Genomic DNA, 12,016 nt, shown 5'->3' with positions numbered 1-12,016 from the left:
CACAGCATGATGCTGCCACCCCCGTGCTTCACGGTTGGGATGGTGTTCTTCGGCTTGCAATTTACCCCCTTTTTCCTCCAAACATAACGATGGTCATTATGGTCAAACAGTTCTATTTTTGTTTCATCAAACCAGAGGACATTTCTCCAAAAAGTACGATCTTTGTCCCAATGTGCAGTTGCAAACCATAGTCTGGCTTTTTTATGGTTGTTTTGGAGCAGTGGCTTCTTCCTTGCTGAGCGGCCTTTCAGGTTATGTCGATATAGGACTAGTTTTACTGTTGATATAGATACTTTTGTACATGTTTCCTCCAGCATCTTCACAGGGTCCTTTGCTGTTGTTCTGGGATTGATTTGCACTTTTTGAACCAAAGTACGTTCATCTCTGGGAGACAGAACGCATCTCCTTCCTGAGCTGTATGACAGCTGTGTGGTCCCATGGTGTTTATACTTGTGTACAATTGTTTGTACAGATGAACGTGGTACCTTCAGGCATTTGGAAATTGCTCCCAAGGATGAACCAGACTTGTGGAGGTCTACCATTTTGTTTCTGAGGTCATGGCTGATTTCTTTTGATTTTCCCATGATGTCAAACAAAGAGGCACTGATTTTGAAGGTATGCCTTGAAATACATTACAGTTACACCTCCAATTGACTCAAATGATGTCAATTAGCCTATCAGAAGCTTCTAAAGCCATGATAACATAATAATAATAATATGCCATTTAGCAGACCCTTTTATCCAAAGCGACTTACAGTCATGCGTGCATACATTTTTGTGTATGGGTGGTCCCGGGGATCGAACCCACTACCTTGACGTTACAAGCGCCGTGCTCTACCAGCTGAGCTACAGAATTTTCCAAGCTGTTTAAAGGCACAGTCAACTTAGTGTATGGAAACTTCTGACCCACTGGAATTGTGATACAGTGAATTATAAGTGAAATAATCTGTCTGTAAACAATTGTTGGAAAATGTACTTGTGTCATGCACATAGAAGATGTCCTAACCGACTTGCCAAAACTATAGTTTGTTAACAAGAAATTTGTGGAGTGGTTGAAAAACAAGTTTTAATGACTCCAACCTAAGTGTATGTAATCTTCCGACTTCAACTGTATATACTGAGATCATGTGACACTTAGATTGCACACAGGTGGACTTTATTTAACAAATTATGTGACTTCTGAAGGTAATTGGTTGCACCAGATCTTATTTAGGGGCTTCATAGCAAAGGGGGTGAATACATATGCACGCACAACTTTTCCGTTATTTATTTTGTTGAATTTTTTGAAACAAGTAATTTTTTTCATTTCCCTTCACCAATTTTGACTATTTTGTGTATGTCCATTACATGAAATCCTAATAAGAATCCATTTAAATTTGAAGTTGAATACAACAAAATAGGAAAAACGCCAAGGTGAATGAATACTTTTGCAAGGCACTGTAACTCCTCACAGGCCATACGACTGCGCTATCGATCTCCTGACGGGCGCCATGCCCACACGAGTGCAATTGTTTTCCTTGTCCCTGCCGGAGACACTGGCAATGAGGGAGTATATCGACGAGGCACTCGTCAAGGGTCTCATCTGCCCCCTCTACCTCACCGCGGGCGCGGGCTTCTTCTTCGTGGGCAAAAAGGACGGTGGGCAGCGGCCGTGCATTGATTACCAGGCGCTCAATGACATCACGGTTAAGAACCGCTACCCACTCCCCCTGACGGCATTCGAGTCATTGCAGGGAGCCCGGGTCTTCACCAAGCTGGACTTACGAAATGTTGCCAATGCGCCTGCAGTGTACATTTACTAGTTAGCTAGCACTGTAGTGGCATCTAATATAGGATACTTGTATCAGCTGTTATAGATTAATTTCATGACGATGAGCTCCTACATGTGCTCCAGTATTAAAGTTGCCCTCCAGTGGCAGCCACATCTGGAACTCCAAGACAGACAGATAGACACACACACACATACACACACAGTGTGAGAGCTGGGTAAAATAGAATAACGCAAAACAAATGTTGCTATTCATAGGTTGCACCTCCGTCACTGGGTCACGTCATGCCATTGTTATGAACGTTCTCAAGCCGCCCACTGGCGCCTTAGTGGTGTGATAAATGGAAGCTAATGGCTGTTTAGTCTAAATAACACTATAGTGGCCTGGAAATATGATGGCATTGCTAAAGTAGGCAAATGTTTAGTAGGAAACAACTTTGCCATCATTATCATGTCGTCAAATGGATGGCAACGTTGTCATTAGCTAACAAAGTTAATCAAAAATAGCTATCAATGCTAATGTTAGCTAGCTAGCTAAAATCGGTGGTCTCCCCTAAATCTTAGCTATCTAGCTAGCTAACGTTATACTGCACCTAAAGTCAATCTCATGACATCAAAATGATGAAAATATGTTTTCCTACTAATTATTTGCCTCATTTTGCAATGTCATTGTATTTCCAAGCCACTCTAATGCACTTTTTATGAAATCATGTGTTCATTGACAATGCATTGAATAGAATACTCAATCAGTCGAACATGCTTCTCAGATAGGGGCTTGCTTGTTCCTGAGAATAGCCATTGCTAACTACCATAGTGACCCCTCAGTCGCTACTTTCAGCGCATTATTCATATATTTTGCTTGCTAGTTGTTGGCTGTGCTAGAAATGAAATAATAATTTTGTTTCAGTGCACCTTCCAAATGTGAAATTACAAGACAAAAAGGACACTTAGCTAGCTAAGCTGTTCCTCTATGTCGTCTTTCTTGTTTGTGAAGGTAAGGTAGCTAGCTGGCTAATGTCATTCCCAGAGACTTCCACACAAATGCGCACTCCATTGGGGACTTGAATATGAAGTAAACACCTGACTGTGTTATGAGTCACCACATATCCCACTTGGATGCGTTTAAGATTAATTTGTATCCATAAAGCTTCCCATGTCAGCCTAGATCAAGAAGGAGTAATGCTATGTCAAGGAGGTCCAATTGTTTTTTCCGTCTGTAGAGCCTTAGAGAACTCAGAATTCTCTGCAATGTATGTAAAGTAATGACAACACCATCTATATTGCTCAATGACACTAATATTTCCCAATGCCTCAAAAATAAAAGTTGATCAACTCAAGCAAACCGGCCATAATGTCATCCTGTGCATGAGAGGAAGCCAAGCTTGCCGAGTAGCCTATGCTAATGTTTCGGCATAATAAAGCTATTTCTCATAATAACTTGCAACCAGATTATTTCATAATAACAACATCTTTCTCATTATAACGTTAAATAGCTCAGCATCCTTAAGCTATTGGGTGTCAGTCAGAGTTATTTAACAGTATATTTAGTGAATGGGCAAGCTAAGGATGTTGATGTAAGTCATAATATTAGGAAAAGTGTATTTGATGGTTTTCATTTCTGCAGCTAGCTTGGCTGGCTAGCTGTTTCGGTAGCTACTGGCTGGCTAGCTAGCTGAGACCGAAGAGATGAGAGAACATTTTTCTGACTGAAGCACATATCTTCTGACAGTTACACAGTGCCCCCCCCTAACTAGATATTTAACCCTGTTTAAAATGGACAATGTTGAGGTGGTAGAACTGACAATGAAATTAATCATAGTGGTCATATAACCTATTCCATTCTACATGTAAACATGCTTGGCTAATGGCAGGTAGCCTAGAGGTTGGAGCGCTGGGCCAGTAACTGAAAGGTCGCTGGTTTGAATACCGAAGCTGAAAAATGTGTCAATGTGTCCATGACCAAGGCAGTTAACAACACATTTCACTGCATTTATCCGTTATACGTTCTTTAATCTTTTTGGTATTTCCATATACAGTACCAGTCAAATGTTTGGACACACCAGCTCATTCCAGGGTTTTTCTTTATTTTTACTATTTTTTACATTGTAAAATAATAGTGAAGATGCCAAACTATGAAATAACACATATGGAATCATGTGGTAACCAAAAAAGTGTTAAACAAATCAAAATATATTATAGATTTGAGATTCTTCAAATAGCCACCCTTTGCCTTGATGACAACTTTGCACACTCTTGGCATTCTCTCAACCAGCTTCATGAGGTAGTCACCTGGAATGCATTTCAATTAACAGTTGTGCCTTCTTAAAAGCTAATTTGTGGGATTTCTTTCCTTCTTAATGCGTTTGAGCCAATCAGTTGATAGCCCTATTTGGTAAAATACCAAGTCCATATTATGGCAAGAACAGCTCAAATAAGCAAAGAGAAATGACAGTCCATCATTACTTTAAGGTCAGTCAATACGGAATATGTCAAGAACATTTTAGTCATTTAGCAGACGCTCTTATCCAGAGCGACTTACAGGAGCAATTAGGGTTAAGTACCTTGCTCAAGGGCACATCGACAGATTTTTCACCTAATCGGCTCGGGGATTAGAACCAGCGACCTTTCGGTTACTGGCACAACACTCTTAACCACTAAGCTACCTGCCGCCCCAAGAACTTTTAACGTTTCTTCAAGTGCAGTCAGAAAAACCTTCATGCGCTATGATGAAACTGGCTGTCATGAGGACCGCCATAGGAAAGGAAGACCCAGAGTTACCTCTGCTGCAGAGGAAAAGTTCATTAGAGTTACCAGCCTCAGAAATTGCATCCCAAATAAATGCTTCACAGTTCAAGTCACAGACGTCTCAACATCAACTTTTCAGAGGGGACTGTGTGAATTAGGTCTTCATGGTCAAATTGCTGCAAAGAAACCACTACTAAAGGACACCAATAAGAAGAAGAGACCTGCTTGGGCAAAGTAACACGACCAATGGACATTGGAGATTTTTGGTTCCAACCACCGTGTCTTTGTGAGACGCAGAGTAGGTGAATGGATGATCTCCGCTGTGTGGTTCCCACCGTAAAGCATGGAGGAGGAGGTGTTATGGTGTGGGGGTGATTTGCTGGTGACACTGTCTGTGATTTATTTAGAATTCAAGGCACACTTAACCAGCATGGCTACCACAGCATTCTACAGCGATACACCATCCCATCAGGTTTGGGCTTAGTGGGATTATCATTTGTCTTTCAACAGGACAATGACCCAACACACCTCCAGGCTGTGTAAGGGCTATTTTACCAAGAAGGAGAGTGATGGAGTGCTACATCAGATGACCTGGCCTCCACAATCCCCAGATCTCAAACCAATTGAGATGGTTTGGGATGAGTCGGACCGCAGATTGAAGGAAAAGCAGCCAACAACTGCTCAGCATATGTGGGAACTCCTTCAAGACTGTTGGAAAAGCATTCCAGGTGAAGCTGGTTGAGAGAATGCCATGAGTGTGCAAAGCTGTCATCAATATATTTCGATTTGTTGAACACTTTTTTGTTTACTACATGATTCCATATGTGTTATTTCATAGTTTTGATGTCTTCACTATTATTCTACAATGAAAATAATAGTAAGAATAAAGAAAAACCCTTGAATGAGTAGGTGTGTCAAAACTTTTTACTTGTAGTGTAGGCTATTTAACTATTTATTAAGAACTGCCCGTTATGAAATGTGTGAAATTATTCATTGAGCTTTTATTTGCATTACTCTTGTTGCACTGTCGAGAGGTGAACTTGCAAGTAAGCATTCATTTCACGGTGTACTCCATGCATATCACGTGTATATATGACAAATAAACAAACTTGAAGTTGAACTTAGAAGGGAAGGGGGAGGGCAGCAAGAAAGAGAGGGGAAAGATGGCCAACTTTGTGGTTAGATTGTAGGTGAACAAAATATTGAAAATATATAAGCCCTTAAATTATGTGTCCTCAAATGTTACATCATCTAAAAATCTCACATTAGCTGGTAGAACTTACAAAATGAAATGAATCATAGAGGTCTTATACAGTGCCTTCAGAAAGTATTCACACCCCTTCACTTTTTCCACAAATAGTTGTGTTACAGCCTGAATGTTAAAATTAATTAAAATGAGATTTTTGGTCACTGGCCTACACACAATACCCCATAATGTCAAAGTGGATTTATGTTTTCTGAAATTTGTACAAACAAATTAAAGTCAATTAAATTAAAGTCAGTATTCAACCCCTTTCTTATGGCAAGCCTAAATATGTTCAGAATTAAACATTTGCTTAACAAGTCACATAATAAGTTGCATGGACTCAAAGTTGACTACCTCAACTATATACCCCACACATACAATCTGTAAGGTCCCTCAGTCGAACAGTGAATTTCAACCACAGATTCAATCACAAAGACCAGGGAGGTTTTACAATGCCTCGCAAAGAAGGATTATTTAATCAGGACAGGTCGAAGTCTTTGTTTGAAGTTGTTGAGTGGTATGGAGGTTTTTAGCAATATACAGTACTGTAGATGTACAATATGTGTTCCGGAGTAGAGTAGGGAGTGTTCCAAAGAGACCCACAGTAGATACTGTAATTGAGTACTGGCAGTGTCTGATGTGGCAGGTGGGAAGCTGCAAATTACCTGAAATCAGGCACCCAGAGTTCAACAAACTATAATATTTTTTTGTGCCCTGGTTTTCCTGAAGTGGGGTGAGTGTTTGTGAGAGAGAGAGAGAGAGAGAGAGAGAGAGAGAGAGAGAGAGAGAGAGAGAGAGAGAGAGAGAGAGAGAGAGAGAGAGAGAGAGAGAGAGAGAGAGAGAGAGAGAGAGAGATTTGTCAGTTACAGAGGCATTCACTGATGCTAGTGAATTGCTGATAAAGTAGATTGGTACAGTACAGAGTGGCAGGGACTTTCACTTCTCTAAAATGATGTGGTGGAATACCTAAACACCATGGAACAGACTGTATATCCGAAGTGTACTCCGAATGCTGCGCGCCAGGAGGTGGAGTGGGTAGGCCTACACTCTCTTAACAGTGTGTGTGTGTGTACATGTATATGACTGAGAGAGGAGGAAAGGAAGAGGAAAGAGAGAGCTCTGTGCATTTAAAAATCTCAGTGCAGAGCGTCTCCAATTCACGCTGGGATGTTTAAAAATACTCTTCCAAACAGTGCTTCGACCTTTGGAAATATTAGATGGCAAACTTGAAATGAGTCCACCTCCTCACAGAATATTGACTTTTGCTATTTCAAGAGTGGGGAAAAGTCAGTATTTTCAACCAGATGGAAGCAGAGAAGGCTACATTTCGTCACATCATCCATCTTGCCAATGAGTCAAGGGCACGATTCCTAGAATCCTCTGAGCTTTTTAGATGGTTTATTTAAGGATATTGAGGACATGAGAAAGTGGGTAAAACTCCTAATTTCATGTCCATCTTCAGCCTGAGTATGATCCCATTCAAATGTTAAGAATTTGAGAAAATATGTACCTGGCAAGAGTGTTGAAGTTTGTGGAAGAACTCATTTTTCACAAAAGAGCAACATGATGGGGCTAGAGAACACAGTTCAATGATAATTATGCATTTTAGTTGTATAGCGCTTTTCAAGAGACTCAATGCTTTAGAGGATACGTGTGACGTGTTATTTTTAGGTGTTAGATATTTCAGTCTGTGATTCAGTCATTCCATGGTTCAGGTGTTGTAGAGCCTCACTGGTAAGCAGGCCAGTGCAAACATTTAGAGGGAGATAACACATGCATCAACTGTATGTCATCCAACCGCCGGTGCCCAGAATAGCCCAATTGCCCTCATTGAGGTCTGTTACTATGCTTGTCACAAGACCTAGCAATGCCACCATTACATTTTTTACATTTTAGTCATTTAGCAGACACTCTTATCCAGAGCGACTTACAGTTAGTGAGTGCATACATTTTCATACTGGTCCCCTGTGGGAAACGAACCCACAACCCTGGCGTTGCAAGCGCCATGCTCTACCAACTGAGCTACACCAGACAGAGTTTAGTCATGGATGCCATGCAGGATCCTGGCATTCTGGTGACTGCCCACATTCTGGTTTTGTCTTTCAGTGGTTGTGAATTGCGGGTAACATTATGCCAGGCAATGCTCTGGTAAATGATCTACAGAAATAAGAACAGAGGAGAAAAGGGCATTCTGTTCCTCTGTCACCTCAGCCCACATTCACACCCTCACACACACAAACACGCACATGCACGCACACGTGCACACACACAGTCTGCATGTTCTTCACAAAGAGGGCAATGGATGCTATTGAGACAGATGTCTATGTGTCTGGGGAGAAGCTCCAGGTGGTATCTGATTTTAAGGAATTTGGCGTCATACTTGAGGCCAACCTCTCTTTTAAAAAGTCAAATAACCAAATTCAACTTAGCTAATTTCCGATTCATACGAAATTGTTTGGCTACAAAACTGTACTTCAATGCTATGAAATGTAATATACTGTTTGACTAGTAGGGCCCAAGCTTTAAAACCCATTCAGTCTGTCTACAAACATACAGTGTCTTGAGAAAGTATTCACCCCCCTTGGCATTTTTACTAATTTGTTGCCTTACAAACTGGAATTAAAATTGATTTTTGGGGGGTTTGTATCATTTGATTTACACAACATGCCTACCACTTTGAAGATGCAAAATATTTTTTGGGACAAAACTTGAGCGTGCATAACTATTCACCCCCACAAAGTCAATACTATGTAGAGCAACCTTTTGCAGCAATTACAGCTGCAAGTATATTGGGGTGTGTCACTATAAGCTTGGCACATCTAGCCACTGGGATTTTTGCCCATTCTTCAAGGCAAAACTGCTCCAGCTCCTTCAAGTTGGATGGGTTCCGCTGGTGTACAGCAATCTTTAAGTCACACCACAGATTCTCAATTAGAACGAGGTCTGGGCTTTGACTAGGCCATTCCAAGACATTTCAATGTTTCCCCTTTAACCACTCAAGTGTTGCTTTAGCAGTATGCTTAGGGTCATTGTCCTACTGGAAGGTGAACCTCCGTCCCAGTCGCAAACCTCTGGAAGACTTATACAGGTTTCCCTCAAGAATTTCCCTGTATTTAGCGCTATCCATCATTCCTTCAATTCTGACCTGTTTCCCAGTCCCTGCCGATGAAAAACATCCCCACAGCATGATGCTGCCACCACCATGCTTCAATGTGGGGATGGTGTTCTCAGGGTGATGAGAGGTGCTGGGTTTGCACCAGACATAGCGTTTCCTCGATGGCCAAAAAGCTCAATTTTAGTACCTTCTTCCATATGTTTGGGGAGTCTCCCACATTCCTTTTAGTGAACACCAAATGTGTTTGCTTATTTTTTTCTTTAAGCAACTGCTTTTTTCTGGCCACTCTTCCATAAAGCCCAGCTCTGTGGAGTGTACGGCTTAAGGTTGTCCTATGGACAGATACGCCAATCTCCACTGTGGAGCTTTGCAGCTCCTTCAGGGTTATCTTTGGTCTCTTTGTTGCCTCTCTGATTAATGCCCTCCTTGACTGGTCCTTGAGTTTTGGTGGGCGGCCCTCTCTTATCAGGTTTGTTGTGGTGCCATATTCTTTCCATTTTTTAATAATGGATTTAATGGTGCTTCGTGGGATGTTCAAAGTTTCTGATATTTTTTTATAACCCAACCCTGATCTGTACTTCTCCACAACTTTGTCCCTGACTTGTTTGGAGAGCTGCTTGGTTTTAATGGTGCGGCTTGCTTGGTGGTGCCCCCTTGCTTGGTGGAGTTGCAGAGTCTGGGGCCTTTCAGAACAGGTTTATAAATACTGAGATCATGTGACACTTAGATTGCACACAAGTGGACTTTATTTAACTAATTATGTGACTTCTGAAGGTAATTGGTTGCACCAGATCTTAGTTAGGGGCTTCATAGCAAATGGATTGAATATGTATGCACGCACCACTTTTCCGTTATTTATTTTTTAGAATTTTTTGAAACAAGTAATTTTTTTCATTTCACTTCACCAATTTTGACTATTTTGTGTATGTTCATTACATGAAATCCAAATAAAAATCCATTTAAATTACAGGTTGAAATGCAACAAAATAGGAAAAAACGCCAAGGGGGATGAATACTTTTGCAGGGCACTGTACATTGACTTCAATACAAAACGTAGGAGGATCATCGTTCTCATCCCCTTCCATAGACATAAACAGTAAGTATGACAACTTCCAGAGGATGTCCTCCAACCTATGAGCGCTCTTGCAGCGTGAGCTGACATGTTGTCCATCAAATCAAAGGATCAGAGAATGAATCTAGTACTGAAAGCATAAACGACAGCTAGATAGCACCACAGTGCATAACATGTGGAGAGTCGTTGACTCAAAGAGAGAGAAAGACAATAGTTGAACAGTTTTGAACAAATTAATTTCTTTAAAAATGAAGAAGAAGCTAGAGAGAGAGAAATAACTATATTTTGTTGTATTTTTTTCACTTTCACTTAGCTGGAACTTTTCCAAGTCAAGGTAAGGTTTGGTTTTATTAATGTATTGCCACCGGGGACCGCCAGTGTAATTGCTAAACTGCTTGCTTGTGGATGTGATTTGTATACTGTACTACATGATTGTAGCGGGTTTACTAACGTGTTAATTCTAGCAGTTATGTTGACTTTGACGTTAGCTAATATAGTGACAATGATGTAGGCTGTGTGTAGCGGTTAGCGGTTACCACATGATTCTTTGGCAGCTGATTTGTTGTGAACTGAAGTCCATAAGCGAAGGGAAAAGGTGAGAGGAGAGCGCGTACAGTTGAAGTCAGAAGTTTACATACACTTAGGTTGGAGCCATTAAAACTCGTTTTTCAACCACTCCACAAATTTCTTGTTAACAAACTATAGTTTTGGCAAGTCAGTTAGGACATCTACTTTGTGCATGACACAAGTACATTTTCCAACAATTGTTTCACTGTATCACAATTCCAGTGGGTCAGAAGTTAACATACACTAAGTTGACTGTGCCTTTAAACAGCTTGGACAATTCCAGAAAATGATGTCATGGCTTTACAACCTTCTGATAGGCTAATTGACATTATTTAAGTCAATTGGAGGTGTACCTGTGGATGTATTTCAAGACCTACCTTCAAACTCAGTGCCTCTTTGCTTGACATCATGGGAAAATGAAAAGAAATCAGCCAAGACCTCCAAAAAAAATTGTAGACCTCCACAAGTCTGGTTCATCCTGGGGAGCAATTTCCAAACACCTGAAGGTACCACGTTCATCTGTACAACAATAGTACACAAGTATTAACACCATGGGACCACGCAGCCGTCATACCACTCAGAAAGGAGACGCATTCTGTCTCCTAGAGATGAACGTACTTTGGTGCAAAAAGTGCAAATCAATCCCAAAACAGCAGCAAAGGACCTTGTGAAGATGCTGGAGGTAACAGGTACAAAAGTATCTATATTCATAGTAAAACGAGTCCTATATGGACATAACCTGAAAGGCCGCTCAGCAAGGAAGAAGCCACTGCTCCAAAACCGCCATACACAAGCCAGAGTAAGGTTTGCAACTTCACATGGGGACAAAGATCTTACTTTTTTGTCCTCTGGTCTGATGAAACAAAAATAGAACTGTTTGGCCATAATGACCATCGTTATGTTTGGAGGAAAAAGGGGATGGCTTGCAAGCCGAAGAACACCATCCCAACCGTGAAGGACGGGAGTGGCGGCATCATGCTGTGCGGGTGCTTTGCTGCAGGAGGGACTGGTGCACTTCACAAAATAGATGGCATCATGAGGAAGGAAAATTATGTGGATATATTGAAGCAACATCTCAAGACATCAGTCAGGAAGTTAAAGCTTGGTCGCAAATGGGTCTTCCAAATGGACAATGACCCCAACCATACTTCCAAAGTTGTGGCAAAATGGCTTAAGGAGAACAAAGTCAAGGTATTGGAGTGGCCATCACAAAGCCCTGACCTCAATCCTATAGAAAATGTGTGGGCAGAACTGAAAAAGCGTGTGCGAGCAAGGAGGCCTACAAACCTGACTCAGTTACACCAGCTCTGTCAGGAGGAATGGGCCAAAATTCACCCAATTTATTGTGGGATGCTTGTGGAAGGCTACCCGATACATTTGACCCAAGTTAAACAATGTAAAGGCAATGCTACCAAATACTAATTGAGTGTATGTAAACTTCTGACCCACTGGAAATGTGAAGAAAGAAACAAAATAATCATTCTCTCTGCTACTATTCTGACA

This window comes from Coregonus lavaretus (genome assembly GCF_964263955.1).
Source record: "Coregonus lavaretus genome assembly, chromosome: 38".
Classification (NCBI taxonomy): domain Eukaryota; kingdom Metazoa; phylum Chordata; class Actinopteri; order Salmoniformes; family Salmonidae; genus Coregonus; species Coregonus lavaretus.
This window is presented reverse-complemented; position numbering follows the sequence as displayed.